Below are 14676 nucleotides of genomic sequence, written 5' to 3'. Positions count from 1 at the left end.
CATACTAAATTTTATATATTTAAATAATTGCATGTTTGAGCTATTGTATTTTAATATTTGTGAAAGTGCAGACATATAGGCGATCAAACCTTTGAGAGATGCAGATACAAAGTTGATAACAATTTACTCTTTAGATACTGAAACTGTGAATCAAATTTCATTTATCTAATTTGTTATATTTTTAAATTTCCAAGTTTATATGTACGAAAAGGAATCAACGGCATTTAACGGATTTTTATTTTTAATTTCACACTTATCTCCCCTTTAGATATTATATTTGTGTACAAATTTTATTTATCTAGTCCTCTTTGTTTTTTAACTATCATGTTAACTTATACAAAATTTATTTCGTCTAGTTCAAAGGAGTTTTACTTATCATTTTCACAGAAAGGCAAATGGAGGGACAGACAGACCGACAAAATTCCGAAAATGTGTTTTTTGGACTCATTGAGATCTGAAAAGCAAATATTCGTAAAAGTCACGAATTGGAAGTTTTTGATAATACTTTCATTTTTTGCTTCGTATTCGAGAAAGGAAAATTAATTTATTACTTTCTTTGCGTTTGTGTTATTTAATTTCTCTTTAGTATGCATTTAATTGTATGATGTTTTTCAAAAATTCAAGTAAAATATTAATAGTTTGTTAAAAATTTGGTAATGTCATCTGTCACAAATGTCATCCTTAAGAACTTAAGGGGATCAGAGTGAATTTGAAGGTAAAATTTAAAAAAAAAAAAAACTAAAATTACGGTAATAAAAGTGATATCTTTGAAAGGATTATGTTTTGTGTAAAAATGACATTTTTGAAACAATATATTCGAAATTAATGAAGGAATAATTTTAACGTGTCAGTTAATTTTTTCATTAAAAAGGTGATGAAAATTTTGGAAACTTTTTGCCGAATCTGTTAACCACAAAGTTACTACATGTGAAATTCTAAGTCCAGAGAAAATTTGAACGGCTTTTATATCATTCATATTGCATATTATTTGTAGAATGCCAGCTTATAAATATTACAAGGTTAAAAAATATATCCTGTATATTATCTTTGTAATTTTATGCATCGGTTAACACAACAAAGTAAACTTACAAACCCAAATTTCCTCTCAACAGAATAAAGCGTCCTAAGCATTCGTCTGTTATTATATTAGCTGCATTATCAAGATGTCGAAACCAATTCAAATTCAATTGCTGGTTAAATCCAATGAGACTTGTTTGCATGCCTGATTATTGAGTTAATAACATTAGGCAAACTATTATACTCGAATTAATCTAATCCTGACAATCTTTTGGCACATTGAAGCTAATGATTAATTTGAATCCTCCGTGCATATATTAAGTGACTGCAAGGAGATTAATTGTTCAAATTACACTTTCCTCGAGTCTTCACGTGTATGTGCTGCTTATAGCTTATTTCGCGCAGTAACGTGTTGTGAATGTAGTGTTACATGTCATTGACAGCAAAGCCGGATGGATCCTTTAAGTAATTAAGTTCTCTGTTACTGTTATTTTCTCTTATATGCGACTAGTGTTTGATCCCAATTATGCAAATTCACAAGAATGGCAATAAGAGTACTAAATAAGAGTTTAAATTAATGCCATATGTTTAGTACAGAATAATCAAGATTTGATAATACTTCAAATCAGATCAATCAAATCAAATTAAATTTTGTTTATAAGCCAAAATTTTATGTATTGAAATTACAAAATGATATTAGATTAGCAACTGGAGTGGGGAGTCAAAATGACTCCGAGTTGTCCATTAACTATGTTGATCACGTGATAATTTGTCCTTGAATGCAATCATATCCCCCGTACCTTCAAATTGCTCTTTCAGCAGTATTTTGGCAAAAGTCTAAGTATGATCACGAGGATATAACCGAGTTATTCTTTTTCAAAGTTTTTGTTGTTATTTATGGAGTCATTGACTCCATGTCTCCGAAACTGCATTTTGAAAAAAGAATAAAGAAATATTCTCAAAAATAATAATTTGAAATATTGTACTTTTCATTTTTGTTTGTTAAATTCTAATAGTTATTAACATTAGTGTAATTTCGTAATATCTAAACGAAGTAAATATTTATTAAAAGATTGTTGAAGTTTTTCTTTTAGAATATTTCTAAAATTTAATATTATAAGATTTAACATTTTTAATATTAATATTTTTTTAATATTTTTTGTAAATGCATGATTTCTAGCATGTATTGTATTTCCAAAATAAATTCCAATATTGTCTACAAAAGACAAAAAAAAAAGGAAAAATTACAGTGGAGTCATTTTGACTCCATGTCCCTGGCCACTTGAGGAAATTCATGTCTCCTATAACGGGTTAAAACAAAGAGAAATTATTGCAAAATCATCAAAAGATTTGACATCTGAATTTTGAAATATTTCTAAAGATTCTGGAAGTTTAAATAAAAAAAAAAAAAATTTGACTTAAAACAAGAACTTTTAGTAAAAAATATTTTTCGATATATTATAATTGTTGTATAACTCAAAACCAAAATGTGATTGATTGAGGAATTTTAAGATATTGTCCATCTCTTCAAAATTGCAGATAAATATAATATTTTCGATGAAATAAGGTTAAGAAAAGTTGGTCTTTCTTCTTACCTGCATGCGAACACAAAAGCAGGTTAGCTGGTTAAAATTCAGTATACTGTTTTATCGTCAAATTCACAAGGAATTGACTGCAGTTAATTTGCATATTCTCGTATATGTGTATGAACGCAATAACACAAAAAAAAGGAACGATTTAAATATTTAAATAAATAAAAATTTTGCCCTTGGTTTGGAAATTAAAAATATAAATATGTCACGAACTTTTGACTCATACTATAGAAATAATTCATTTTTACTTTTATTCTATAAAAGCACAAAACGTGTCCTTTAAATCACTTCACTTGAATTCCAGGGTGGCTGAAACATTTGTTTTTGATGACATTGATTAGCACATGTCGGTGAGATGCGTCATATTGTGTTGGTAAACGAGAAAGAAGAGAAAACATTTTCGCTGGTTTTCACTAAATGTGCAGTAACGTTCTTACTTTCTAGCTATTAAAACATATGAAAATAAAAATATATAATTCGTACTTCTAGCGTTACTCTTATTTGGTAAAAAATGAAGTATGTTATATAGAAAAAAATAATAACTCAAAGTCCAAAGTTATGCCAGTAAAATCCTCTTCTCAATAAATAAAATTAATAAAGTTTAAGCTTACAACCCCATAGCTGAATACAGATTCGATATTTTTTTAATTTTAAAAATTTGTTTTTTTTTTATTTCAAATTTTTTCTTTCTATTTCTTTAGCATTTAGATTTGATTTTTTATTTTTTTTTATTTTGCTATTTTCTATCAAAGAGTAATTTTTATTTTCTCTTATACAAAGTATATAAAGAAAAAAAATGGTTTGAAATATTCAAAAAAAGCCATTCTACAGACCTTGATGTCTTTTTTTCGTTTCAGACCCATCCGCACTTCAAAAACTCATTTTTGATTTTTTTTTTTGTCTACGAATTGATAATTTAAGTATGTTGCGGTTCAATTTAATGCATGCTCTTTACATTCTTTACATCCAATTACAACATTTCTATTAAATTTTGTGATTTCACCAATTTAATTATAAAGCCATTTAAGACATTTTCCAATAAAAACAATACTCTGAATTTAAGCATGAAGCAACATAATGTAAATGTGAAGCTAAATGCGATATGATGACTCATGACTGGTTTAATTGCGTTGCATTGATGTTGTATAAATTAATTTCAAACTTTATTTTACACTGCTTACAGAAATTCGAACTCATTTTCGATGGAAAAAAAACCCCTTCAAAACTCTTTCAATAAACATGGTTGTTTGCTTTTATTTATTTTCTTAAACTATCATTTCAAGAGTATGTCGATTTCTATTGGAAACTAAGGATTCGTCTTCTTTCTTTTGCTCCAAATGACTCTCAGTTAAATTGCCATTTTTGCCAAACAGTTGACAAAAGTTAAATATTTTGGAAGTATTATAGATTTCCAATACTTTTTCCAGAAAAATTACAGACGCACGTCTAATATTGAAAGTTTTATAATTGAGTTTAAGGTGATCAAGGAGCCTAGCCTGGAAGGGACCTGGAATTTACTTTTCAGAGACGTATTTGTAATTTTCTTCTCCTAACTTTTATGATGTGACAAGAATTGTGAAAAGTTTAGAAGGAATATTATATCATTTAAAACACTAATATGAAAATATTATTAAATCAAAGATAAAAATTTAAATATTTCTGTTTAGTACACTAAAGAAAGAAGTCTTCTGATATGAAAACACCAAATCTCGGTGGTATGCATTTCATAGAAAATAAATAACATGAAAAAGAAGTATAAAAACATCGGGTAAAATGACGATATCTTAATGGAAAGTTCAGCTTCGACACTCGGCACTGGCGTTATTTTGAGTTTGTTAAACAGATAAAAATTACGTTTCTCTTTAAAAAATTGCCTATTAAACAAGACAGATGTTATTTATTAAATGTATTTTTATTAGCTTTTTAAATATGGAAGATGCGTTTGTTGCATTTTTTTAAAGGTGGGACTTTTTTAATTGTTTTTACCCTCATTTCCTGTCATATTAAAGTTTCAAATTGTGTATACACTTTTGATGTTCTTCATAACGAAACTTTATTTAATATTTTCAGAACTTATTATATATCGAACACAATAATGTTGTTGTTGAATATAATAAATGTCATGCATGAAATAAGTATTTTTATTCTATTTGTTAAATATGGTAGTTTGAAAAAAAGCAAACGAAATTATCTTTAACAAAGATGGAACTTTTCAAACATTTTTTTCTTTCATTTTCTAGAATAATAGTTTGTTCTTTTCGTTCATTATTCTGTTTTCCATAATAAAACTTTATTTAATATTTTCAGATTTTAATTATGAGTAAATTTGAAATTAAATTAAATTTCCTTTCAATTACAAATTTAAAAAAATTAAATTTTAAATCATAAAATTAAAAATATGGAGTTTGATACATTAATAAAAATGTGATTTTAAAACTCTTAACGTAAAATCAAGCAAATTGACTGAACGCAGATTTTTCGTTCCTTTTTTCTTCTAAAGTAAAATTTCTATTGAATGATTTTTGTAAAAAAGAATGATTTATTTTTATTTTCTCATCACTCTTGTCACTGTGCAGAATATTTTTATATTTATGATTTCATTTCAATTTAAAAAATTCAAATATCTTTTAGCTTAACGTATTTTATACATGGTAGAGATAGTAATTTATAAATTTTGGCTGTAAAATAATTTGCGGGAACTGCATTAATGGAAAAATTGCGTTATATGACAGGTCAAATAAACTTTAGGTAATTCCCAAATTTAAAAAAAAAAAAAAACACTAATGCAATGAATTGGCATTTGTTAAAAAAGAGCAATCGTTGATGATACAGGTTGTGGTGGTAACATTATAAGCCAGTTAACAACTTCCGGAGAAGAGTGTACACTTTTGTCTAGTGGCTTTGTTACTCGGCTACGAACCCTAACGTTGCGAGTTCGAACCTCAACATGCACAAGGTCATTCATAAGGGAATTTTTTTCTCTTTTAATTTCAATACTGAATCAACAACAAAAATTGAATAGCATAATTTCAATTTAAGTTTTCTATCCATTTTTAGTTGAAAGGAAGAACATCTTTTTTTCATGAGCCGTTAGAAGTTATTCTGTCAATATTTTATCATCTATTTAAAAGAGATTTTTACGATCTTTGAAAACTCAAACTATCAGTTTTAATAATAAACATTTAAAATAATAAAAGTAGAATAAAAATTTTTATTTTTATTATATAGTACTATCCATTTCTAATGATATGGCTATAGCTGTTCGAATATTTACGTTTATTTGTAAATTCAGTATATTAGAAAAGATAAATGATGAACTGTTTCATTTCTTTCGATGAATTGATAATTTCTTCATTAAATTATTGTTTTATTAACTAAACCAACAATCATTTTCGGATCAATTTCGTGAAAATAGATATTCTTATGAAAAAAAAGCTGCAGTCTATGACGATAGGATTTATAAACAATAGCCTGCCTCTTTAATAAACATCCTTATTCCGTGCCTTACTGAAATGAAAGAATGAACTGTTTCATTTCTTTCGATGAATTGATAATTTCTTCATTAAATTATTGTTTTATTAACTAAACCAACAATCATTTTCGGATCAATTTCGTGAAAATAGATATTCTTATGAAAAAAAAGCTGCAGTCTATGACGATAGGATTTATAAACAATAGCCTGCCTCTTTAATAAACATCCTTATTCCGTGCCTTACTGAAATGAAAGAATGAACTGTTTCATTTCTTTCGATGAATTGATAATTTCTTCATTAAATTATTGTTTTATTAACTAAACCAACAATCATTTTCGGATCAATTTCGTGAAAATAGATATTCTTATGAAAAAAAAGCTGCAGTCTATGACGATAGGATTTATAAACAATAGCCTGCCTCTTTAATAAACATCCTTATTCCGTGCCTTACTGAAATGAAAGAATGAACTGTTTCATTTCTTTCGATGAATTGATAATTTCTTCATTAAATTATTGTTTTATTAACTAAACCAACAATCATTTTCGGATCAATTTCGTGAAAATAGATATTCTTATGAAAAAAAAGCTGCAGTCTATGACGATAGGATTTATAAACAATAGCCTGCCTCTTTAATAAACATCCTTATTCCGTGCCTTACTGAAATGAAAGAATGAACTGTTTCATTTCTTTCGATGAATTGATAATTTCTTCATTAAATTATTGTTTTATTAACTAAACCAACAATCATTTTCGGATCAATTTCGTGAAAATAGATATTCTTATGAAAAAAAAGCTGCAGTCTATGACGATAGGATTTATAAACAATAGCCTGCCTCTTTAATAAACATCCTTATTCCGTGCCTTACTGAAATGAAAGAATGAACTGTTTCATTTCTTTCGATGAATTGATAATTTCTTCATTAAATTATTGTTTTATTAACTAAACCAACAATCATTTTCGGATCAATTTCGTGAAAATAGATATTCTTATGAAAAAAAAGCTGCAGTCTATGACGATAGGATTTATAAACAATAGCCTGCCTCTTTAATAAACATCCTTATTCCGTGCCTTACTGAAATGAAAGAATGAACTGTTTCATTTCTTTCGATGAATTGATAATTTCTTCATTAAATTATTGTTTTATTAACTAAACCAACAATCATTTTCGGATCAATTTCGTGAAAATAGATATTCTTATGAAAAAAAAGCTGCAGTCTATGACGATAGGATTTATAAACAATAGCCTGCCTCTTTAATAAACATCCTTATTCCGTGCCTTACTGAAATGAAAGAATGAACTGTTTCATTTCTTTCGATGAATTGATAATTTCTTCATTAAATTATTGTTTTATTAACTAAACCAACAATCATTTTCGGATCAATTTCGTGAAAATAGATATTCTTATGAAAAAAAAGCTGCAGTCTATGACGATAGGATTTATAAACAATAGCCTGCCTCTTTAATAAACATCCTTATTCCGTGCCTTACTGAAATGAAAGAATGAACTGTTTCATTTCTTTCGATGAATTGATAATTTCTTCATTAAATTATTGTTTTATTAACTAAACCAACAATCATTTTCGGATCAATTTCGTGAAAATAGATATTCTTATGAAAAAAAAGCTGCAGTCTATGACGATAGGATTTATAAACAATAGCCTGCCTCTTTAATAAACATCCTTATTCCGTGCCTTACTGAAATGAAAGAATGAACTGTTTCATTTCTTTCGATGAATTGATAATTTCTTCATTAAATTATTGTTTTATTAACTAAACCAACAATCATTTTCGGATCAATTTCGTGAAAATAGATATTCTTATGAAAAAAAAGCTGCAGTCTATGACGATAGGATTTATAAACAATAGCCTGCCTCTTTAATAAACATCCTTATTCCGTGCCTTACTGAAATGAAAGAATGAACTGTTTCATTTCTTTCGATGAATTGATAATTTCTTCATTAAATTATTGTTTTATTAACTAAACCAACAATCATTTTCGGATCAATTTCGTGAAAATAGATATTCTTATGAAAAAAAAGCTGCAGTCTATGACGATAGGATTTATAAACAATAGCCTGCCTCTTTAATAAACATCCTTATTCCGTGCCTTACTGAAATGAAAGAATGAACTGTTTCATTTCTTTCGATGAATTGATAATTTCTTCATTAAATTATTGTTTTATTAACTAAACCAACAATCATTTTCGGATCAATTTCGTGAAAATAGATATTCTTATGAAAAAAAAGCTGCAGTCTATGACGATAGGATTTATAAACAATAGCCTGCCTCTTTAATAAACATCCTTATTCCGTGCCTTACTGAAATGAAAGAATGAACTGTTTCATTTCTTTCGATGAATTGATAATTTCTTCATTAAATTATTGTTTTATTAACTAAACCAACAATCATTTTCGGATCAATTTCGTGAAAATAGATATTCTTATGAAAAAAAAGCTGCAGTCTATGACGATAGGATTTATAAACAATAGCCTGCCTCTTTAATAAACATCCTTATTCCGTGCCTTACTGAAATGAAAGAATGAACTGTTTCATTTCTTTCGATGAATTGATAATTTCTTCATTAAATTATTGTTTTATTAACTAAACCAACAATCATTTTCGGATCAATTTCGTGAAAATAGATATTCTTATGAAAAAAAAGCTGCAGTCTATGACGATAGGATTTATAAACAATAGCCTGCCTCTTTAATAAACATCCTTATTCCGTGCCTTACTGAAATGAAAGAATGAACTGTTTCATTTCTTTCGATGAATTGATAATTTCTTCATTAAATTATTGTTTTATTAACTAAACCAACAATCATTTTCGGATCAATTTCGTGAAAATAGATATTCTTATGAAAAAAAAGCTGCAGTCTATGACGATAGGATTTATAAACAATAGCCTGCCTCTTTAATAAACATCCTTATTCCGTGCCTTACTGAAATGAAAGAATGAACTGTTTCATTTCTTTCGATGAATTGATAATTTCTTCATTAAATTATTGTTTTATTAACTAAACCAACAATCATTTTCGGATCAATTTCGTGAAAATAGATATTCTTATGAAAAAAAAGCTGCAGTCTATGACGATAGGATTTATAAACAATAGCCTGCCTCTTTAATAAACATCCTTATTCCGTGCCTTACTGAAATGAAAGAATGAACTGTTTCATTTCTTTCGATGAATTGATAATTTCTTCATTAAATTATTGTTTTATTAACTAAACCAACAATCATTTTCGGATCAATTTCGTGAAAATAGATATTCTTATGAAAAAAAAGCTGCAGTCTATGACGATAGGATTTATAAACAATAGCCTGCCTCTTTAATAAACATCCTTATTCCGTGCCTTACTGAAATGAAAGAATGAACTGTTTCATTTCTTTCGATGAATTGATAATTTCTTCATTAAATTATTGTTTTATTAACTAAACCAACAATCATTTTCGGATCAATTTCGTGAAAATAGATATTCTTATGAAAAAAAAGCTGCAGTCTATGACGATAGGATTTATAAACAATAGCCTGCCTCTTTAATAAACATCCTTATTCCGTGCCTTACTGAAATGAAAGAATGAACTGTTTCATTTCTTTCGATGAATTGATAATTTCTTCATTAAATTATTGTTTTATTAACTAAACCAACAATCATTTTCGGATCAATTTCGTGAAAATAGATATTCTTATGAAAAAAAAGCTGCAGTCTATGACGATAGGATTTATAAACAATAGCCTGCCTCTTTAATAAACATCCTTATTCCGTGCCTTACTGAAATGAAAGAATGAACTGTTTCATTTCTTTCGATGAATTGATAATTTCTTCATTAAATTATTGTTTTATTAACTAAACCAACAATCATTTTCGGATCAATTTCGTGAAAATAGATATTCTTATGAAAAAAAAGCTGCAGTCTATGACGATAGGATTTATAAACAATAGCCTGCCTCTTTAATAAACATCCTTATTCCGTGCCTTACTGAAATGAAAGAATGAACTGTTTCATTTCTTTCGATGAATTGATAATTTCTTCATTAAATTATTGTTTTATTAACTAAACCAACAATCATTTTCGGATCAATTTCGTGAAAATAGATATTCTTATGAAAAAAAAGCTGCAGTCTATGACGATAGGATTTATAAACAATAGCCTGCCTCTTTAATAAACATCCTTATTCCGTGCCTTACTGAAATGAAAGAATGAACTGTTTCATTTCTTTCGATGAATTGATAATTTCTTCATTAAATTATTGTTTTATTAACTAAACCAACAATCATTTTCGGATCAATTTCGTGAAAATAGATATTCTTATGAAAAAAAAGCTGCAGTCTATGACGATAGGATTTATAAACAATAGCCTGCCTCTTTAATAAACATCCTTATTCCGTGCCTTACTGAAATGAAAGAATGAGCTGTTTCATTTCTTTCGATGAATTGATAATTTCTTCATTAAATTATTGTTTTATTAACTAAACCAACAATCATTTTCGGATCAATTTCGTGAAAATAGATATTCTTATGAAAAAAAAGCTGCAGTCTATGACGATAGGATTTATAAACAATAGCCTGCCTCTTTAATAAACATCCTTATTCCGTGCCTTACTGAAATGAAAGAATGAACTGTTTCATTTCTTTCGATGAATTGATAATTTCTTCATTAAATTATTGTTTTATTAACTAAACCAACAATCATTTTCGGATCAATTTCGTGAAAATAGATATTCTTATGAAAAAAAAGCTGCAGTCTATGACGATAGGATTTATAAACAATAGCCTGCCTCTTTAATAAACATCCTTATTCCGTGCCTTACTGAAATGAAAGAATGAACTGTTTCATTTCTTTCGATGAATTGATAATTTCTTCATTAAATTATTGTTTTATTAACTAAACCAACAATCATTTTCGGATCAATTTCGTGAAAATAGATATTCTTATGAAAAAAAAGCTGCAGTCTATGACGATAGGATTTATAAACAATAGCCTGCCTCTTTAATAAACATCCTTATTCCGTGCCTTACTGAAATGAAAGAATGAACTGTTTCATTTCTTTCGATGAATTGATAATTTCTTCATTAAATTATTGTTTTATTAACTAAACCAACAATCATTTTCGGATCAATTTCGTGAAAATAGATATTCTTATGAAAAAAAAGCTGCAGTCTATGACGATAGGATTTATAAACAATAGCCTGCCTCTTTAATAAACATCCTTATTCCGTGCCTTACTGAAATGAAAGAATGAACTGTTTCATTTCTTTCGATGAATTGATAATTTCTTCTTTAAATTATTGTTTTATTAACTAAACCAACAATCATTTTTGGATCAATTTCGTGAAAATAGATATTCTTATGAAAAAAAAGCTGCAGTCTATGACGATAGGATTTATAAACAATAGCCTGCCTCTTTAATAAACATCCTTATTCCGTGCCTTACTGAAATGAAAGAATGAACTGTTTCATTTCTTTCGATGAATTGATAATTTCTTCATTAAATTATTGTTTTATTAACTAAACCAACAATCATTTTCGGATCAATTTCGTGAAAATAGATATTCTTATGAAAAAAAAGCTGCAGTCTATGACGATAGGATTTATAAACAATAGCCTGCCTCTTTAATAAACATCCTTATTCCGTGCCTTACTGAAATGAAAGAATGAACTGTTTCATTTCTTTCGATGAATTGATAATTTCTTCATTAAATTATTGTTTTATTAACTAAACCAACAATCATTTTCGGATCAATTTCGTGAAAATAGATATTCTTATGAAAAAAAAGCTGCAGTCTATGACGATAGGATTTATAAACAATAGCCTGCCTCTTTAATAAACATCCTTATTCCGTGCCTTACTGAAATGAAAGAATGAACTGTTTCATTTCTTTCGATGAATTGATAATTTCTTCATTAAATTATTGTTTTATTAACTAAACCAACAATCATTTTCGGATCAATTTCGTGAAAATAGATATTCTTATGAAAAAAAAGCTGCAGTCTATGACGATAGGATTTATAAACAATAGCCTGCCTCTTTAATAAACATCCTTATTCCGTGCCTTACTGAAATGAAAGAATGAACTGTTTCATTTCTTTCGATGAATTGATAATTTCTTCATTAAATTATTGTTTTATTAACTAAACCAACAATCATTTTCGGATCAATTTCGTGAAAATAGATATTCTTATGAAAAAAAAGCTGCAGTCTATGACGATAGGATTTATAAACAATAGCCTGCCTCTTTAATAAACATCCTTATTCCGTGCCTTACTGAAATGAAAGAATGAACTGTTTCATTTCTTTCGATGAATTGATAATTTCTTCATTAAATTATTGTTTTATTAACTAAACCAACAATCATTTTCGGATCAATTTCGTGAAAATAGATATTCTTATGAAAAAAAAGCTGCAGTCTATGACGATAGGATTTATAAACAATAGCCTGCCTCTTTAATAAACATCCTTATTCCGTGCCTTACTGAAATGAAAGAATGAACTGTTTCATTTCTTTCGATGAATTGATAATTTCTTCTTTAAATTATTGTTTTATTAACTAAACCAACAATCATTTTCGGATCAATTTCGTGAAAATAGATATTCTTATGAAAAAAAAGCTGCAGTCTATGACGATAGGATTTATAAACAATAGCCTGCCTCTTTAATAAACATCCTTATTCCGTGCCTTACTGAAATGAAAGAATGAACTGTTTCATTTCTTTCGATGAATTGATAATTTCTTCATTAAATTATTGTTTTATTAACTAAACCAACAATCATTTTCGGATCAATTTCGTGAAAATAGATATTCTTATGAAAAAAAAGCTGCAGTCTATGACGATAGGATTTATAAACAATAGCCTGCCTCTTTAATAAACATCCTTATTCCGTGCCTTACTGAAATGAAAGAATGAACTGTTTCATTTCTTTCGATGAATTGATAATTTCTTCATTAAATTATTGTTTTATTAACTAAACCAACAATCATTTTCGGATCAATTTCGTGAAAATAGATATTCTTATGAAAAAAAAGCTGCAGTCTATGACGATAGGATTTATAAACAATAGCCTGCCTCTTTAATAAACATCCTTATTCCGTGCCTTACTGAAATGAAAGAATGAACTGTTTCATTTCTTTCGATGAATTGATAATTTCTTCTTTAAATTATTGTTTTATTAACTAAACCAACAATCATTTTCGGATCAATTTCGTGAAAATAGATATTCTTATGAAAAAAAAGCTGCAGTCTATGACGATAGGATTTATAAACAATAGCCTGCCTCTTTAATAAACATCCTTATTCCGTGCCTTACTGAAATGAAAGAATGAACTGTTTCATTTCTTTCGATGAATTGATAATTTCTTCATTAAATTATTGTTTTATTAACTAAACCAACAATCATTTTCGGATCAATTTCGTGAAAATAGATATTCTTATGAAAAAAAAGCTGCAGTCTATGACGATAGGATTTATAAACAATAGCCTGCCTCTTTAATAAACATCCTTATTCCGTGCCTTACTGAAATGAAAGAATGAACTGTTTCATTTCTTTCGATGAATTGATAATTTCTTCATTAAATTATTGTTTTATTAACTAAACCAACAATCATTTTCGGATCAATTTCGTGAAAATAGATATTCTTATGAAAAAAAAGCTGCAGTCTATGACGATAGGATTTATAAACAATAGCCTGCCTCTTTAATAAACATCCTTATTCCGTGCCTTACTGAAATGAAAGAATGAACTGTTTCATTTCTTTCGATGAATTGATAATTTCTTCATTAAATTATTGTTTTATTAACTAAACCAACAATCATTTTCGGATCAATTTCGTGAAAATAGATATTCTTATGAAAAAGAAGCTGCAGTCTATGACGATAGGATTTATAAACAATAGCCTGCCTCTTTAATAAACATCCTTGTTCCGTGCCTTACTGAAACCTTTCTAAGAAGGCTCATAGAATTTCAGTAAATAATTGAATAATATTAAAATGAAAAACTCTAAAGTATTTGCTATGTAATTTGATAAAAACGCAGCATTGTAACAAATCCCTTTTTCATTTCATATCATGAATATAATTTATTTTTCATAGGAAAACGGGTAGATTTATTTACATGATAAAAGGACGAAAGATTGAATACTGTTGTTTCAACTGGTAAAAAGAAAAATCATACAAAAGCAAAAACTTTCGTTTTTACCTTATGTTCCCATCCTCCTTCAACGAAATCGATATGTAGTTCTTTGAAAAAAAAAACATTTGAAAACAGAAAATACAAGTAGTTGGAAAAAATATCGTTTGAAGTGTTTTTCTTTTATCACTTACTTACAACCGATATTTTTCCTTCCGGTTTCGAGAGGGATAGAATTTAAATTGTTTTGTTGCTATGGTAAATAGAGAGAGGCAGTTCTTTTTCGCTATGTAATAATGAAAATAAAAAAGTAAAATATTTATATCAAAATTTAGGACACAGAAAAATGCTTGAATTATAACTGAGAAAGTGTAAATGATTTTGTATTCGTTTAAAGACTAATTTAAAAATGTAATATTTTTTCATAATCATCTTTCACCCATTAGCATAAAATATTGTG

The sequence above is a fragment of the Argiope bruennichi genome, chromosome 6 (genome assembly GCF_947563725.1).
Source record: "Argiope bruennichi chromosome 6, qqArgBrue1.1, whole genome shotgun sequence".
Classification (NCBI taxonomy): domain Eukaryota; kingdom Metazoa; phylum Arthropoda; class Arachnida; order Araneae; family Araneidae; genus Argiope; species Argiope bruennichi.
Note: the sequence above shows the minus strand (reverse complement) of the source record.